Source organism: Apodemus sylvaticus, chromosome 5 (genome assembly GCF_947179515.1).
Source record: "Apodemus sylvaticus chromosome 5, mApoSyl1.1, whole genome shotgun sequence".
NCBI classification, from domain to species: domain Eukaryota; kingdom Metazoa; phylum Chordata; class Mammalia; order Rodentia; family Muridae; genus Apodemus; species Apodemus sylvaticus.
In genome coordinates, this window is record NC_067476.1 from 136,143,888 (window position 1) to 136,163,809 (window position 19,922).

Consider the following 19,922-nt stretch of genomic DNA (forward strand, 5'->3'; position numbering starts at 1 on the left):
CCACAGCATGTAATAAGGATACATGTTCCACTATGTTCATAGCAGCCCTATTTATAATTTCCAGAAGCTGGAAAGAACCCAGATATCCCTCAACAGAAGAGTGGATGCAAACAATGTGGTATATCTACACAATGGAGTACTATCCAGCCATTAGAAACAATGAATTCATGAAATTCTTAGGCAAATGGATGGAGCTGGAGAACATCATAATAAGTGAGGTAACCCAGACTCAAAAGATGAATCATGGTATGCACTCACTAATAAGTGGGTTTTAACCTAGAAAACTGGAATACCCAAAACATAATCCACACATCAAATGAGGTTCAAGAAGAACGGAGGCGTGGCCCCTTGTTCTGGAAAGGCTTAGTGAAGCAGTATAGGGCAAAACCAGAACAGGGAAGTGGGAAGGGTTGGGTGGGAAAACAGGGTGAGGGAAAGGGGATGATGGGACTTTTGGGGTGTGGGGGTCCAGAAAAGGGGAAATCATTTGAAATGTAAATAAAAAATATATCAATAAAAAAGAAATGCCTGGAGCTAAAAAGATTCATAAGACCCCTCAACAAAATTATGATTAAAAGAAACAACTGTTGTGGGTAGGGATTCTCTTATGTATGGATTTGTTTTCAAGCCCTATAGAGCGCTCTGTGCTTAATGCTCTTGTGAGTTATTTCCTGTGAAGCATGGACATTTCAGTGTTTTAGTTGCTTATGAATTATTTATGGCATTGCATGTAGCCCCATATACTTCTATATAAGCCTAATAAACATACTGGTTTATCATGATGGATTTTGTAAGAATTATTAATTTTATCTCGTATTGGTTCCCTTTCTGAAGTGCTTAGAAATTTGCTGGTATTTCCCCAGGAAACATCACACAATAACACTTATGCCCCATTGACCCTGTTTGTATTTCTGGACTGCACTTCCTGAAGGTTTCACAAATTTTGAAAAGAGTAACTCCTGTTGGGAAGCAGTGGTCAAACACATGAGCTGGTTCTTGACATTTCATATCTGACCCATTACAGAGACTGTTTCCATCAATTAAGATAATTATAATAAAGGTAATATTGAGGATAATGATTGTATTTTATCTTTATTTATATACATGGACAATGAACATGCATGATGCCACAATGATTTTTTCTCTCTATATATACTCTAGTCACTAAAGTATAATTATAACAGTATAATTCTCATCATACCACTCAAGCTTAAATTTTGATTGATAGAAAAAGGCCTTTTGCAGAGTGTTTCGTTAATATTCATGACTGAAAGTGAGGGGGCTTCTTCATAGATTTCCAAAAAGACCTCTATTTTTTCTAATTTAATGTTTAAATTTCTGTGTGTATCTATGAATGAGAATGTGCAAATGTATGTGGGTACTATGTATAGAAGAGAACATTGGATTCCCTGGAGCTGGAGTTACTGGTCATGGGGACTGCGAAACATATGTGCTGTGGAATGAAACACAACCCCTTTCAGACCAGACAAGTGCTCTTAAATGCTGATCCACCTCTCTAGCTTACCCGGAAACTATATATTTCCCACCAAATATATATATTTGTTTTGTTTTTTTATTTCTTTTTTAATTTTTTTATTTACATTGCAAATGATTTCCCCTTTTCTGCGTCCCCACTCCCCGCAAGTCCCATAAGCCCTCTTCCATCCCCCTATTCTTCCATCCACCCCTTCCCACTTCCCTGTTCTGGAATTCCCCTATACTCTTGCACTGAGTCTTTCCAGAACCAGGGGCCACTCCTCCATTTTTTTTGGAATTCTTCTTGTCTCCTTGTACTAAGCTCAAATCCAAATGGATCAAGGACCTCCACATAAAGCCAGACACTCTGAAGCTAATAGAAAAGAAACTGGGGAAGACCCTTGAGGACATCAGTACAGGGAGAAAGTTTCTGAACAGAACACCAATAGCGTATGCTCTAAGAGCAAGAATTGACAAATGGGACCTCATAAAATTACAAAGTTTCTGTAAGGCAAAGGACACCATCAAGAGGACAAATCGGCAACCAACAAATTGGGAAAAGATCTTCACCAATCCTACATCAGATAGAGGGCTAATATCCAATATATAAAAAGAACTCAAGAAGTTAGACTCCAGAAAACCAAACAACCCTATTAAAAAATGGGGTACAGAGTTAAACAAAGAATTCTCACCTGAAGAACTTCGGATGGCGGAGAAGCATCTTAAAAAATGCTCAACTTCATTAGTCATTAGGGAAATGCAAATCAAAACAACCCTAAGATTTCATCTTACACCAGTCAGAATGGCTAAGATTAAAAATTCAGGAGACAGCAGGTGTTGGAGAGGGTGTGGAGAAAGAGGAACACTCCTCCACTGCTGGTGGGGTTGCAAATTGGTATAACCACTCTGGAAATCAGTCTGGCGGTTCCTCCGAAAACTGGGCACCTCACTTCCAGAAGATCCTGCTATACCACTCCTGGGCATATACCCAGAAGACTCCCCACCATGTAATAAGGATACATGTTCTACTATGTTCATAGCAGCCCTATTTATAATTGCCAGATGCTGGAAAGAACCCAGGTATCCCTCAACAGAAGAGTGGATGCAAAAAATGTGGTATATCTACACAATGGAGTACTATTCAGCCATTAGAAACAATGAATTCATGAAATTCTTAGGCAAATGGATGGAGCTAGAGAATATCATACTAAGTGAGGTAACCCAGACTCAAAAGGTGAATCATGGTATGCACTCACTAATAAGTGAATATTAACCTAGAAAACTGGAATACCCAAAACATAATCCACACATCAAATGAGGTACAAGAAAAAAGGAGGAGTGGCCCCTGGTTCTGGAAAGACTCAGTGAAACAGTATTCGGCAAAACCAGAATGGGGAAGTGGGAAGGGGTGGGTGGGAGGACAGGGGAAGAGAAGGGGGCTTATGGGACTTTCGGGGAGTGGGGGGGCTAGAAAAGGGAAATCATTTAAAATGTAAATAAATTATATCGAATAAAAAAATAAAAAAAAGAAAAAAATAAATTATATCGAATAAAAAAAAGAAAAGAAAACAAAACAAAAAAGTCAAAGTTTTTTATGATTTCAATTTACATATCAATGATTAAACTATAGTGCCAAAAAAGAAATTAAAGAAAAAAAGAAGAAATGGGACACAGAGTAAACAGAATTCTCAACTGAGGAATCTCAAATGGTCTAGAAACACCCCCAAAAATATTTAACATCTTCAGTCATCCAAAAAATGCAAATCAAAAAGACTCCTTGAGATTCCACCTTACACTAATCAGAATACCTAAGATCAAATACTTAAGTGACAAAACATACTGTTGAGGATTTGGAGAAGGAGAAACAGTCCTCCATTGCTGGCGGGATTGCAGACTGATACAACCTCTCTGGAAATCAATCTGGCAGTTCTTGAGAAAATTGGAAATTGTTGTACCTCAAGATGCAGCTATACTGCTCCTGGGCATATACACAAAAGATGCTCCACCATACAAGGACACTTGGTCCAGTAAGTTCATAGCAGCATTTCTGGTAATAGCAGCAAGCTGGAACAAAACACAGTCGTCCCCCAAGGAAAGAACTGACACACAAAATTTGGTACATTACACAATGAACTAAGGAAGGCCGAAGTGTGGATGTTTCAATCCCACTCAGAAGGGGGGAAAATAATCATGGGAATCAGAGGGATAGACCAGGGAAAGAGAGAGAAACAGGAGAACAAAGAGGGTGTAGGATCAGGTAATGGGGGGAACTAGAGACAAGCACAGAGGGACTGGAGAATGGATAGAAATAAGTAGGAGTGAGGGATGGGGAACTCGGGGAACCACTAGAAATTCCCAGAAGCCAGGGATTCAAGAGCCTCCCAGGACAGACTGGGATGTCTGTAGCCACAATGCTCAATAGCATGGATATAAAACCTGAAGAGACAAACTTCAGTATGTATACATGGCTACCAGTTGAGAGATGGAGCCACCCAACCATCTCAAAATTTTAAACCCAGAATTGTTCCTGTCTAAAGGAAATGCAGGGACAAAAATAGGTCAGAAACTGTAGGAAAGGCTACCCAGAGGTCACCCTACTCTGGGATTCATCCCATGTGCAGACCCCAAACCCGGACACTATTGCTGATGCCAAGATCCTTTTACAGATAGGAACTTGATATGGCTGTCCTCTGAGAGGCTTGGCCAGCCACTACTTACAGCCAACCACTGGACTGAAACTGGGGACCCCAATGGAAGAGTTAGGGGAAGGACTGAAGGAGCTGAAGGGGATTACAAGCCCTACAGGAAGAACAACAACATCAACTAAGTGGAAACTTCAGAGTTTTCAGGGAATATGCCACTGACCAAAGAACATAAAAGAGCTGGTCAGTGGCTCCCACTAAATATGTAGCAAAGAACTGCTGTGTCTCACTTAAGTGGGAAGAGATGAGCTTGGTCCTGTGGAGGACTGATTCTTGAGAAAATGGGAATACTAGAGGGGTGAGATGGGAGTGTGTGCTTGAGCACCCTTGTAGAGGGGAAGGTGAGGAGGGACAGGTGTGGGGAATTAGTAAAGGGGGGACTTGGAACAGGGAAAACATTTTACATGTAAATAAGTAATAAAATTAATACAAAAGAGAAAAGGTCACTCAGGAGGAATCAGCCAGTGATCCATCCTATTACAAGAAGTGCACAATCAGGGATAAATTCAATGTCACTAAATTCCCTTTCCATGTCTCTCTGCTATCCAGTGCTGAGGGATGGGATGGGCTCCCCAGAGACTGACACCTGGTATGGATTTAGACAGCCACAGCAGAAAGTGCAGTCCATGCCTGGGCATCTGTGTGCTGTCATCCTGGTCAGGAGAATTCTCTTTAGCACACAAGATATTCCAACCACCATGTGTGCTTTCCCACATAGCATCCCACTCACAAAACTACCTAGTCCAGTGCTGCAATTCTAGCAAGTCCTGCTAAGAGTAGAGGTAGATGGATCCCAAAGATGATAACTGGCATCTGGTGACTAGAGCCCTGTGTGCCCCCAAAAGGGGGATGTCAACAACCATTGTTTTATCCAGGACCAGCAGACTAGGGCTTCACAGGTTGAAAAGAAAGATTGCAAGAAAGCAGCCCTCATAAAACCTTAGCATCCTGGCCCTTAATACACACCAAACATCCTGAATATCCTCTTTTTAACTCAGATTTCCAGAAGTACAAGAAATCAATTTCTGTTGTTTATAAATTTCCTAGTCTAAGGCAAGTTGTTATAGAATAGGATGAGACTTTGACATGTGAAGATTCTCTGCCCCCTCCCCCCCCCCCCCCCCGCCCATGCCTACAGCTTTGGCTGTCTGTAGAATTCTAGGCTGACATTATTATTTTTTGGTGATCTTGAAGATGTCTGCCTTCTGTCTTCTGGGCTTCTAGGTCTCTGATGAGACACCCAATCAGAATTTTTTGGGGAAGCTAGGATCAAACTCCCTTCCTCTCAGTCCCACATACTTTTAGTAACTTGTCCTAGGGTGTTTGAGAAAGAGAATATTTTGTGACAGTAGGACAATGGCAGCAAGGGGTATAGTTTGGACAGCAAATATATAGAGAGGAAGAACTATTTTGAACATAGATATGTTGAGGTCTGTGCCAGTTGTTAGCCCAGATTTTGGGTCCTACTTGCAAAGCACATGGGAGCATCTTCTGGGTTCACTTTCTTACTGGTAAATATCAGAGTGTATACCCAGTACAGCACAAAGCTTTGGGGGCCTATATTATCACTATTCCTATAATTGTTTCTATTACCTTTAAAGTGGAGACAGTCCTTGCTGTGGTTTGCATTTTAAAAATCCCCTAAAGACACTTGTGTCTCGACACATGGTCTCCAGCTGGTTATACTGTCATCAGAAGCTGGAATCAAGCTTTAGGGATATAGTTCTAGGAATCAGTTGTATGACCTGGCATTGGACATGGGGTGACCAGAAGTATCATGTAAATAGCCACATGTTAACACTGTACACCATGCTATCCCTGTTCCCTCTAAGTATGACGAAAACTGAACCATTCTATTGCTTCTGGTTGGGCACTTGGTAGTTGACTGCAGAGTAGCTAATACAGTCCTTTGGAGGGCAGGTGTGTGCCCTCATTGGCCTGTGTCTTGCTCTGAAGTCACAAAAAAACCACTGTGATAAATGACAGAAACCCGCCCATATAATGTACTGCCCAGGGCTGGTTACTGTCCTTCTAGTGCGGAGAGTGGTTTGGTGGTTATTTGTGAGACTTGGACTGTGGTGAAAATTTCGGACTTGGATACTGGTGACATTTTGGACTTGGATTCTGGCAAAGGTTTGGACTTGGATACTGGTGATGCTTTGGACTGGGATTATGGTGAAGGTTGGACTCAGATACTGGTGACATTTTGGACTCGGATTCTTCCGAAGGTTTGGACTTGGATACTGGTGAATCTGCTTGGACTTTGACACAGTGAGTCCCTTTCTCAGTTTACTGCTTGAGATTTGCAGGTGCAGCTTTTAGTTTTTCATTTTTTTTTAAAATTTGTCTTTGATTTTAGATTTTTGTGTTTACAGGGTTTAAATTATCTCCATTCATTATCTGAAATTTGTCTTTCACTACCTATTCATCTTCATTGCCTTTTGTTTAGTTTTTGAAGTTCTTGTTAATTTAAACATACTAAGTAGGACATTTCTGTGTCTGCACACAATGCACTTCGATCCTTTTCACCTGGTCTAAGCACCTGCCCCAGACCCCCTTCTGTCTCCTTCACATTCCTACTGAATCCCTTTGACTGCAGGCCCCTCCCTACCTAGGCTTCAGCCCTGAGAGTCAGTATCTTTGTACTGGCTTGTTAAACACAACATGGTGATTTCCAGATCCATGTACTTCTTTTTACATGACAATTTCACTCTTCAGATGAGCATGTGATTCTTGCCCTTCTGTTTCTATGCACTGTTGTCAATCAGTTGTTGGGTGTTGCAGTCCTGGCATGACTGGATGAACCCATCTTGATCAGGAAGTTGTGTCCTTTCGAATGCTGTAGAATTCTGTGTTGAGGCATTAAGCACTCTGAATAAGGACTGTTGAGTCACGGGTGTTGACTATGCTTTTCTCTTGTTACTGTGCCCAAGTGGCCTCAGGATCTGAGCAATACAGGCTCAAAAGATGAATCTGGATTCCTCCTGCTCCTCTTTCTAGTTTATTGAATTGTTTAAAAAACATTGGGGTGGGATCTTCTTTAAAGATTTGATAGGGATCACCAATGAGTTTGTCTGGTCTGGCCTTTGTTGTGGGTATTGCTCTCAAGAGATTCTTTTAAATCACTATTTCAATTTTGTTGCTTTTTGTTTGCAATTAGCTCTTTGAGAATTTTACAGGATATTTTCGTCATATTTATCCTTTACCCTAACTCCTCCCAGATCCTCAACTTGGCATTTCCTACCATCCTGGTTTGGGTCTTTTATTTTGTTTTGTCTCTGACTATCAAGTACAGTTTCTCTTGTCTTTATACTCTTAGATATGTAGCCTTCCACTGAAGAGTACTCTGTCTAACCTTATCAAGGGCCACAACCTTACAAATGATAGCTCTCCTGGCAGCTCTCAATTGGGAAGGGCTTATCAGCTAGGTGTGTGATTTCTTGTCCACCTCCCCTCTTCATGCTGAGGTTTTGACTGACTTGAGTCTGAGCAGGTCACAATGCTGTGAGTTCATATGCGCAACTGCCCTCTGTGCCCACAAAACACTGCTCCTCCTTGGCAGCGAATGCCTCTGGATCTTAGTCTTTCAGTTTAGATGTTATCTCTTTTCTTAGTTCTCAGTTCATTGTTTAATGTGTGTCTAGAGGTATATCCATTTCTTCTAGAATTTTCCATTTTACTGGAACAATTTTAAAATATTCTCTATTGATTGTTTGGATATTTGGATTTCATCTCTCTAATATTATTGATGTATACCTATATATTTCTATGAGTTATTATGGTGAAGATTACATAAGTTATGTTTATCCCTAGAATAATCAAGTCTTTATTACTGGAGAGATTTGAATGTACTTGGCCCAGGGACTGGCACTATTAACAGGTATTGCCTTGTTGGGTGAAGTGTCACTGTCTGAGTGGATTTTGATGTCCTACTCCTAACATCCTAGATGAGACAGTTTTCTTCTAGTAGCCTCAGATGAAGAGGTAGGACTCTCATATCCTCCTGCTCCATGGCTGCCTGGGTCCTGTCCTGCTCTTACCTTTGTGATAATGGACTGATCTCCTGAATCTGTAGGAAAGCTCCAAATGAAGGCTGTTCACAGCTAAGAATTCCAAACTAAGACAGTTACATTGGTCTTTGTATTATTTTAGTCTCCATTTCATCAATCCATACCCTGAACTTGGCTCTAATTCTTTTGGATTTGGCTTGTTCTTATATTTCTATGATCTTGACATGGATTGTTAGATTATTTAGACCACCTTTGTGTTTGTGTTAGCACAGGAATTTAGGGCTATAAATGTTTCTCTTAGACACACTTTTACTTCCCTTTTATCTTGCATCACTAGGTATGTGGACACAGTCCATTCCTATCAACAGAGATGAAGAGATGGCGAGTATGCCAAGACCTAAGGCTCAACCCCTTTGAGGAAAATGCATTAACAGATCATTACAGAATACTAACAATCCTTGGCCAAGGAGCATTTGGGGATGTAAAATTGGCCAGCCATCTCCTTACCCAGACAAAGGTAGCTGTAAAAGTTCTCCCCCAAAGCAGGAAAAAGCCCATCAAATTCGAAATTGAGATAATGAAATGTCTTGATCATCCATATATTATTAAACTTTTACATATAATCAACAGCACCAAAAACATTTTCATCGTTCTGGAGCACGCTGTGGGAGGAGAGCTTCTGGCCAAAATTGAGGAGTTTGGCTACCTAGCAGAGGAGGAGTGTCACAGGCTGTTTAAACAGATGTTATGTGCCCTCAAGTATTGTCACCAGAAAGGAATTGTCCACAGGGATTTAAAGCCAGAAAACATTTTATTAGACCACCATGGAAACGTAAAACTTACTGATTTTGGATTGGGCACCAAAATAATCATAGGCCAGAAGCTAGCAACCTTCTGTGGGACCCTCCCTTACTGTGCCCCAAAACTGTTTGAAGGTAGAGGATACGATGGCAGGGCAATTGATATCTGGAGCTTGGGGGTGGTGCTCTACTACATGGCCACAGGGTGCCTCCCTTTCCCGGGATATACCTATGAAGTAATAAAGCAGAAGATCTTGGCAGGAAAGTACTCTATGAGCTTCTGGCTGTCAGCAGAACTTTGGGATGTGATAGACAAATTGTGAACTGTCAACCCTGGAGGAAGTCCAACAGTCCATGACATTGTCGGATTTAAGTGGCTAAAGCATGACAATGAAGCTTCTCCTGGTTCTTTGGGAGAGAACACTGACAGCCACCATGACCCCGCTATTATGGTCATTATGGCTGTCATGGGATATAATCCAGCAGAGATAAAGGAATGTCTGAGGGAGAAAAAGTTTGACCAGGTGATGGCCACTTATTTAATGCTCTGAGAACAGTCATCCTGCGAAAAACCTAATCCTAAACAGTGTGATCAAACACTGAAAAACACAGGGCCAACCATGAAAAACCAAACAGCCATGAGGAGGGGATGTAGCATGCCTACCCTTTCCACCTTCAATTTGCCCAATGAATCAGAAAGTCTAGAGAAGGAGAAAAGTACTACAATGAACCACATTATTCCTCCCACCCCGAACTGCTTCAACAAGAAGACAACTCCAGTTCACAGAATCTGCCCCCAGCTTGTCCAGAAGTCTTACTTCATGAGGAGAGCCTGGGGGGAGACAGAGAGCAGTGACACCTCAGAAGAAAGCTCTCCCATAGAGTCTTTAAAAAAATTTATCAATGAAAATACACCCCCACCAGTCATCTATGAATATGTTCAAAACTCTCTCTACCTATTCAAAGAGTAAGTATGTTTCAGGTCATCATTCCTCTGTGGAGGAAGGTCCGTGTAAGGGCACCAACATACCCGGAGGAAAGATCAACCCAACTCTTCCACCAACCTGTCCTCAGAAGCACTTCCTGCCACAGCTCCACATTGGGACTACACGTAGGTCAATGGACATTAACTTACGAGAGAGATCACCTCCATTCTCTATCAAGGCCAAGGCTGAGTGTCCTGCTCTATGAGACAGAGAGTCCAGACCATGTTTCTGAAATATACCCCAGAGACACCTCTGTGGCAGGTGTCAGATGGCGCCCCAGCCCCCCTTTCAAAGACAGGACTGGAAGACCCTGAAGAATGGCTTTCTAAAAGCCCTGGGAACTTTATGTTGCTGCCTGCCAATCCTAAGTAGAGTGCACCTAGGTAATGACAGAGTCCTGGCTGTGAGTTAAAAGGGACGTGAAGGAAGACCTGGTAACAGGTAAGTGGAGAGTCTACAGTGCACTTCTTCCCCTAGGTTTTTTTTGTCTGTTTGTTTAAAATAATCTCAATTTCTTTAAATAAAAAATATTTATTTACTCTATGTGCATAGTGAAGTTAACTGGCCAGAGTCAGTTCTGTCCTGGGGAATGGATTAAGGTCCCCATCCGTGGCAGCAAGTGCTTAAACTCACTGAACTGTTTCCTGTACTAAATGATATGCTTCAAAATAAACAGTTTATAAGAGTATACATTTTTAGGGGTTGGTGATAACATATAATCGTACCAGAAATCTACTCCCCTGGTATCCTTTGTGAGTAATTTAATCACATGTAGAGAGAGAGGTCTGTGTCTGGAGCCTGGCCAGGGTCTTCGAGAAGGGTAGGTGAAGGGATCAATGGAGCACTCTGGAGGAATCAGCCTGAGGGCCCATGCCAGCAGAGGGCCAGCATAGTCAAGCCTAAGTCCTGAAGGTTTCTCCTAAGAGTGCCCTTCTTGTGTCTGTTTAAGGAGCATTTAGAGGTACTGTGCTCCCCAAGAGATGATATCAGAGAGTGAAGAGCAGCGTGCTGAGGATGCAGACTGGTGCAGGAGAAAGCCAGGTGGAAATTTTCCATGGCTGTGTGCAATGTGTATATCACAGTCTGAAGCTAAGGGCAAGCTCTTCTTCTGTCTGCAGATCAATAGAGTGTGTCAGGGTGCTGTGACACCCTTCTCAGGTCCTTTGAGATCTGAGGACTGAGCAAGGATTCTGGGAGGAAGGTCTGAGCTCACGATGGTCCAGACTCTGCCCTCTAGGTCAGTTCATGATGGTTGGTGGTTCTACAATTTGGCAAGCCAAGCAAGGGACTCCATGGAACTTAGAAATTTTGTAAAAAAGGTACCATGGCATGCAGGTCATCATCAGGAAAACAGGCCTCAGAGGAACTTCGATGCGTGTAGATATCATCAGCTGCCTGTCTCCAGATGTAGCTGTGAGCCATTAGAAGAGACAGTGGGCACTGGAAGCCGAAGAGGACCCCAGAGTGCCTGACCTCCCTGTGTTTGTGTCCACGATGACTACTGATGACCAGGTTTAAGCCAGAAAGAGAACAATGAGAATGCAGAGTGCCTGTCTTGTGTGTACAGGTAAAGGTAGAGTGTACAGGAACAGGTGAGTCCATTGCTTACAGTGCAGCTCATCAAATCCTCATGGCTTGCTAGACAGCTTGCTTCTAACCCAGCAATATTCAGAAACCATCACAACTCACCCCATTTGGACTGAAAGGGACACACACACACACACACAGACACACACATCCACACACACACACACACACACATCCACACTTACACGCCTGCATACCCACACCCCCAACACACATACCTCCACACCCACACACTTCCACACCCACACACCTATACCCACACACACACAGACACACACACACACACACACACACACACACACACACACACACACACACTCTTTTGGCACATTTGATGCTACTGAAATTAGCTTGAAAAGGAGAGAATCTGCATTCTAAACAAAGTAATATATTTTTTGTGACTCTAGGTGTCCCTCCAGATCTGTTTTCTTTTGTCTATGCCCCCATCTGAAACATTAACCAGTTCATCTACTACTTTCTAGGAGCCAAGTGAAGTCAGATCATGCCACAGTGCACAGTACCCCAGGTCAGTAGAGAGCATGGGTGGGGAAGTGTTTTGAGTGGGGCCAAAGTGAAATTTTCAATGTTTAATAGTTGAAGCCCAAGTTGGACCTGTTTCCAAGCATGATCATTGATAAGAACCTGCTGGCAGGGAAACAACTAAGACCCTTTCGTTTGAGAGTGGAGGCTTTCTTTTGGGTGGTTCATTATCTCCTGCCACCTTCCATCACCTAATAAAACCTAGGGAATTAAGTAGTCAGATTCATACTCCTCCTTACCCCACACTCTTGTATACAATCTCTTTCTTATTTTTCAGTAATACCCCACAAAATCCAATCTGTTTCTTTCTGATACCCAGTATGGATGTTGCTGGTACTGCAGCTTTGCATCCCTGGACAACAAGTCTAGTGCCTTTAAGACCTGTATGACCTTATGCTGCAGCTATTAAAGGACCCCTGGGAACACACTCAACAAGGGACAAAGCCTGAGAACAGCTTCATCTGCATGGTGCATAGTGCAGGAGATGCCCATCAAGCCCTGACACACTGGTCTGAAGACAGCCACACAGGTTATCCTTCCTATCTCATGCCATGGGGAAGGCATGAGTTGCTAACACCTGATAATCTTACCAAAACCCCTGTTTACAGGTCTCATTGATGGAAGAGTCTCCTGCTAATTGGCAGGTAAGTGGCACCAGAGACAGAGGTAGCATCGTCAGCCAGATGGACTGGGAGCAAGAAGAGAAGTGTTCTGATCTCAGGAATATCCAGCACCTTACCTGGACCCTTTGTTGTGAAAGATGATTATCTGAGGCAACTTGGGGAACTTCCTCATGGGGCACAGTTCCTCTCCAGCAGGAGTCAAGTGATCAGGTAAGGTGTAGCTCAAATCCCTTCCATGCACCAACTCCACTGCTGTGTCTATGGAGCAAGGAGAGTCAGCTGCTGTTAATGCCCTCTCAGTTACTTAGTCATGGACACCACTTTCCCAGTAAAAGGTCTCAAGAAACAGTGTCAGCTGCAAGACCCAGACACCAGATATAAACAACACTGACAGACTTTGTACAGTGGAGAGAGGGAACCATTTTAATGGGTCTCTTCTAAAGCACTGGCATCAACCAATACCTAGGGAAATGAACCATGAAGATGGCCCAATAAATGTCCTAGATATTGAAGGGTGAAAGATTTCTGATTTTAGGCATTGTGTGTCTGAGTGAATATCAACCATCAAGGATGTCCACAGAGCAGGGTTTACAATTTGCTTAGACACAAGTTTCACCAGGAGTGTCACATGCTGGAACCTTAACAAAAATTGTATGTTATAAATAACTCTGAGTACAAAGACTATTTTGTATTTACTGTAAACTTCTGTGTTTGAACCACGTGTTGTGGTATCCTATTTTATGTCTATATACGTGTCATGATACTGGAAGTAGTTAGCATGTCTGCCTTCTAAATGCACTGTTTTCCCAGTGATGAGAGCACCACTTATCTGCATGGTGCACTGTGGTCTTCATCTTGTGCATTACATCTCTGTCCTCTTTTTCCCACGTACTGCCAAGAATGCATCTTGGAAACATCTCTCCATCCTGCTCTTGTTTATCAAGTGTTGAGATTTGTGTTTTAGGCTTGAATTAGGCAGTGTTGGCCTCTGTTTTGTAGATTATTTTTCTTACCATAATGTCCTCCAAGTCTATTCAAGTTGACCACAATTCTATTTATTTTCTAAGAGGCAAGGACTTGCTTTATAGACTAGGCTGGCTTATATCACTTGACCCTGCTGCCCAGAGTCCATGGTAATTTGGTGACAGGTTGCACCTCCTGATTTTGAAAGCCCAAATATATTCTTTCTCAATAGACATGTGGATGTATGGTAACCATCTTTTTAAAGTACTGGCTTTTGATTAACTTTGAAATAATCCTAATTCCCTCTGCAGTTGTCCTATCTCAGTGTCTTCAAAAGCTCCTTTTAACCGGGTGTGGAGATGTTCACCAGGTCCCTGACTTCTGTTCACAAAACCCTGTGATTACATAGCCTGAAATGTGGTTCACCCACAACTCGTATTTCTGCCCTGCCATTCATATACTGTTGAGGGGGCAGAACTTTCTTCAGAGCATAAGGGATGCTTTGTGCTTTCATGTGAAATAGTGATGGTGAGGCTTCCTTGATGACATGAGCCCTGGCTTCCTGCAACCAAATCACTGTTGGAAGAAACTCTAAACAAGTTCATGTCTCTTCCAGTGGATGTCCAGACAGCATGCTCCATCTAGCAGGTCCCTCTTGGTGTTCTGAGTGATCCTGTACTATATTGTATCAGTTCTCTGCACCCTGGTTGACTCCATAGCTTGGCTTATGGGAACAGTTGTCTGATACAAGGGACAGTACAGAAGTCTCCTTGACATTCTGACATTTTCCTTTGTAATGTAACCAATGCTGGGATGCCTAGATCACAGGAAAGACACACTTTCACATGTTGAGGAATCCCTACCCTGTGTCTTATGATTGTTGTATAGATGTTTGCTCTGCCAGAAATGTGCAAGTATTTCCATTTCACATTTAGGAAAAGTATTTGTCATTTGACAATGTCTACACTTGTTTTATGTAGCGACACATATGACATCTCAATTAACAATGGCAGGCCACCTGGTTCTGGAAAGACTCAGTGAAACAGTATTCAGCAAAACCAGAACGGGGAAGTGGGAAGGGGTGGGTGGGAGGACAGGGGAAGAGAAGGGGGCTTACGGGACTTTCGGGGAGTGGGGGGGGCTAGAAAAGGGGAAGTCATTTGAAATGTAAATAAATTATATCGAATAAAAAAATTAAAAAAAAAAACAATGGCAGGCCATATATCCTGAACAAATGCACTTCAATTCACAAATGCTCACCTATGTCTCTCCCTTGGTTTGTTTCCCATACTTTTGCAAAAGCAGTTTCACAGTATCAGGTCTTCTTTAAGCTTTTCAGTCTATTTGGAGTTGATTTTATGCAGGCAGAGATAAAGATCTAGATCTAGTCTTTTACATTCAGTTCCCAATTTTATTTATAACCACCATTTGAGGTTTACATACAAAAAATCCATTCCAGTCTGGGCTAAGGACTGAGATCATATATACATACATAAATACATAAACACATAAATACATACATAAATAGAAAATGCAACAGATGAATAACTAGGAGTCAAATAAAATTTGTTATTCCTTTCTCAATCATCTCTTAACTATGTGAATATGAATAACTATGAAGATAGTGAAACAGGAGACTGTTTAGCTTCTTGGTTCCTAAACTGTATGGTGGATAAATAGGAGCTCTATTTAAGGAATAATTTGAGTCCCTTGTACATCACTTGTCTACTATTTGAGACCTGGGGAAATTGGAAGTCTGTGTATAACCAGAAATAGTTGTCTATCACCTTCTGACATTAGAAATCTTAAAAATGTCATTTAATTGATGCAGTTGAATCTTTCTGTAATTGTGATAACTTGGTCCACCCTCACCACTGAGCTAGGCAATGGCTGAGGAGAATATGAGACATGGCATAGCACCCTATCCACATTATAAAAATCTGCAGTGTGTGGAGTTTTAAGGTTGGTAAAAGCCTTTTCTGCTGAAAGAGGGAGCTGGAAGTTCAAGTCCTGGCACACACACCGGGTGGCTCACAACTGGTGTAAGTTTACCTCCATATCCAACACCTCTTTCTTCCATGGGTACCTCTAATCACATGCCTTTGGAAAGTTCTATCTCCCTTCAGCTTTATAGAAAGAAAACCTTTGGCTGTCTATAGTGTTCCACTAAGGAAGCTGAGGGTAAGAGTGGAAGCCATGAGCCTCAGAAGACAAAATCCCATAGTTCAGAGAAACTTGCAGGAGCATCTCTGAGGGTAATGCCAGTGTGTGCCCAAAGTCACGTGAAGACACTGGTGCTGGAAGTCCCGAAACAGAACTGCCAAAGTTTCTTCAGCTCGTGTTGCTGCTTCCCAGTCCAAAAGAAACCACCCAGCCAGGGTAATAGCTAAATAATTGTAACTAAGTAGATTTCTTTATTGTATGCTCTAGAGATAATCTCTTGAGTACCATCTGCAGGACCACCTGTCAATTAATAAAGCTATTCACTTATCAGCAAAGGTCAGGGATTAGAAGGAGGGAGTTCCAGTAGAGAGATTGGAACTACAGGAGAAATCCAGGGAGGATTTACTCTGGACAAAGTCTGAGGAAGATGTATACACGAAATCAAGGGGAGATAACTTGCCACGTGGTACACATAGTATAGTCTAATTGGATTAAATATGTTACAAACTGGTCAGGGAACAAGCCTAAGTTATGGCCTAGGTATTTTACATTAATAATTAGCCTCCCAGTAATAATTCAGGAACTGGTGTGTAGGTGAGAAAGCCCATGGTTACAGTGTACTTTTAAGACCATCCCCTTCCCTTGACAAATTATTAGGATCCATGCTCAGGGGATTGGTGACACTGTAGCTACTCTCTTAGGAAAAAAAAAAAACTTCTCCTGTCATTCCTCCTAAGTGGGGTCCTTCAAAGCTGGGCTACATATTGACAGCAGGGGAAAGTGTCCCGAGTTTGGGCAAGGTGATAGAAAAGGTGTGTGCATGGAGCAATGGAGTGCTCTGCAAGGACCCCTGTGTGCCCCAGCACAGGCACGGCACAGACCACCGCAAGTGCTGCAGATTTCAACTAAGAGGCCCCTTTCATGTGGCTGTTTCCAGAGCTCTTGGAGGTCCCTGGAGGATGATTCTAGAGAGTGGAGAGCAGCTGGCTGAAGAGACAGACAGGAGCAGGAGAGCACAGAGCCAGGTAGGAATTCCGGGTAGTCGTGCCATTGGGATGCTCCTTTTAAATCGCAGGTTGAAAGTAGAAGAAAAACGTTTTTCCCTGAGGACTGAGTGCAAATTCTGGCAAGGAGTTCTGCCCATGTTCATTCTGCCAATTCCCTGTGGGGATATCAATGCTGGGCACCAGTCCCAGAATACCTGTGGCCCAGTGTATTCTTCTGCACAGGATCGTGAAGCCCCTGGACCAAAATCCATGGAGTGCTGGCGATTACCAAGGAAACTGAGAAGAAACACCAGACTTGAGAGAACCTTCATGCACAGTGAGAATGTCAATTCAGCTTCCTGGCTCCAGGTCTACCTGTGAGCTGAGCAGACAGTGGTCCTTGAGGCAGAGCAAGGAACCCAGAGGACTCAATGTGTTGCATGTGTCCAATGGATGTTTGAAAAGGTAAGAGTAGCAATAGAACTAAGAAACCATGAGTGTCCATTGGAACCCAGAAGTGAATATAGAGTAAACAGATATAGCTGAGGCCCACAGCTCAGCTGCAGGCCTCCATAGCATCCTGACTATTGCACAATCACCATGAGAGATCCTAAGAACTTTGCAAGTCTCTGTGCAAGTTGCATTTACACTTGAGCCATTTGATGGGTACTTTTTATATCTTCAAAATACAAACAAACACACACACACACACCACACTCAAACAAGAGACATACTGAGAGAGAGAGAGAGAGGGAGGGAAGGAGAGGAAGAGAGGGTATGGGAGAGAGGGAGGGAGGGAAAAAGGGAGGGAAGGAGAGAGAGAGAGAAAGAGAGGGAGAGGGAGAGAGGGGTGGGAGAGAGGGAGGGAGGGAAAAAGGGAGGGAAGGAGAGAGAGAGAGAAAGAGAGGGAGAGGGAGAGAGGGGTGGGAGAGAGGGAGGGAGGGAAAAAGGGAGGGAAGGAGAGAGAGAGAGAAAGAGAGGGAGAGGGAGAGAGCGAGGGAGGGAGGGAGAGAGGGGGTGGGAGAGAGGGAGGGAGGGAAAAAGGGAGGGAAGGAGAGAAAGAGAGAGACCTTTCTTATTGTATTTCATGCATAATTGATGCTAATGAAATTTTCCTTAAAGTGGAAATTATCCACCTTCCAAACAAGGTAATTTCATATTTTTAGTGACTCATTTCTGGAAATATTTCTTCCAATCTAATTTCTCTTGCATTTATTCCATTCTGAAACATTAACTACCTGCTCAACTGCTTCCTAGGAGCAATGGGAAGCCAGTATGACCCTTCTTTCTTACTTTGCCTGGCGGTACCTAACCATGTGCCATGTACAAGGTGAGCCTTACCTATTGACTGGCTTTTGAGGAGATCCATTGCAAGGTATGAAGTCCTCACCACTTGATTCCAGAGAAGGTGCTGGTAACAACTATTGTGGGGTGGTAGGGTGAAGAGAAATATTGATGGGAAAATGGATGAGGTCCTCTGATCTGACTCTGTGGGCTTTCCTATGAGAGGCCTAGAGTGATTTGTCACATTCCCTCCATGCAGAAACACACAGAGACCCTCAATTGTGGTTAAGGAGGAACTGGATTACCCCATCACCTGAGACCACTCTTGTGCAAACTATTCGGTGAACATTAACCAGTTTTACCAGAAAGCTGGCTCCTGGCAGGCTCATGTCCTTTCTTTTTCTGCCCTCCTGGTGCCCTCCTGGTGCTGCAGTCAATGCTGTGGCTGCAGCTATGGCTGCTTCATTATCGCCACTGCAACCAGGGAAGGCTACACTTTTGAGTTCAGTCATTGAATATTCCCAAGCCTGATGCTGTGGAAACTTGAGAAAAACACCAGGAACATCACCCAAGAAAGAATAAAGCCTGTGCCCAGAATCACCTGCTGGGACCTAGGAAAGGGCCACATCTTGAGCACAGACACTCTGGGTGGAAGAGAGGCACCCAGGTGATGCCTCCTGGCTCAGCCATTGGGAAGGGTGTTCAACTCCAGAGTCACAACTGTCCACTTGTAATTCTTACCAAAACTCCTTACTTTCAGATCTCTTTTATGGAAGAGGCTCCTTCTGACAGAAAAGCAGGGCCAAAGCCAGAATCACAAGTGCATGGACTGGGAGGAAGAGAAGAAAAATGTGTTCTGATCCTGGGAGCACATAGCACCATTTCCTTACCCCTTGCAGTGGTAAAACACAGTGAGACAGCTTAAAGAACTTCCTCACAAGGGCAATTCCTCTCCACCCTGCCAGAAGGGGAAGGTGCCTCTAAACTCCCTTCTACTCACCACCACCATTGCTGTGTGCATGGCACAAGGAGAGGCAGCTGGTGTAAGTGCCCCCTTAGACTCCTAGGAATGGACACTATTTGTCAGTAGAAAGTCTCAAAAGAACCTGCCATCTGCAAGAGCCAAGCCATACAGAACACTGACAGTCTCTTTGGGGGCGATTGTGTTGGCATCATGTATAACAGTGACATCAACCAGGGTCTGAAGAAATGATCTATTTTCAAGAGACCCAGAGTGGTTGCTGATTTTAAGCATTGTGTGTCTGGGTGAACATCAGCCACCCAGGATGTGGACAGAGAGCTGGGTACCATGCTGTGCCTGCAGAAATGTTGCCAAGCATGTCACACTCAGAAACCTGGAATAAACCTTCATTTCTCCAATACAAAGATGATTCTTTTGTCTTTTTTTTTTTTTTTTTGAGAAGAGCCAGACTTAGTCCTCCCACCTCTTTTTGTTAAAGTTAAAGGATATTTTATTTAGTTTTATTAGATATTTTATTTACATTTCAAAGGTTATCCTCTTTCCTGTGTTCCCCTCAGAAAACCCCCTATCCCATCCTACAACCCCCTACTCACCAATCACCCACTCCCTCTTCCCTGTCCTGGAATTCCCCTATACTGGGTCACCGAGCCTTCACAGGACCAAAGGCCTCTGCACCCACTGTTGTCTGACTTGGCCTATTCTTCATATGCAGCTGGAGCCATGGATCCCTCTATGTGTACTCTTTGGTTGGTGGTTTAGTCACTGGGAGCTCCGGTGGTACTGGTTGGTTCATTTTTGTTCCTCCTATGGGACTGCAAAC

At 43.1% G+C, this 19,922-nt stretch overlaps 1 pseudogene; it reads left to right on the forward strand.

Moving 5' to 3' along the window:
- The first annotated feature begins 8,558 nt into the window (after window positions 1-8,558).
- LOC127684624 (sperm motility kinase X-like) lies at window positions 8,559-10,958 on the forward strand (annotated as a pseudogene).
- The last annotated feature ends 8,964 nt before the right edge of the window (window positions 10,959-19,922 follow it).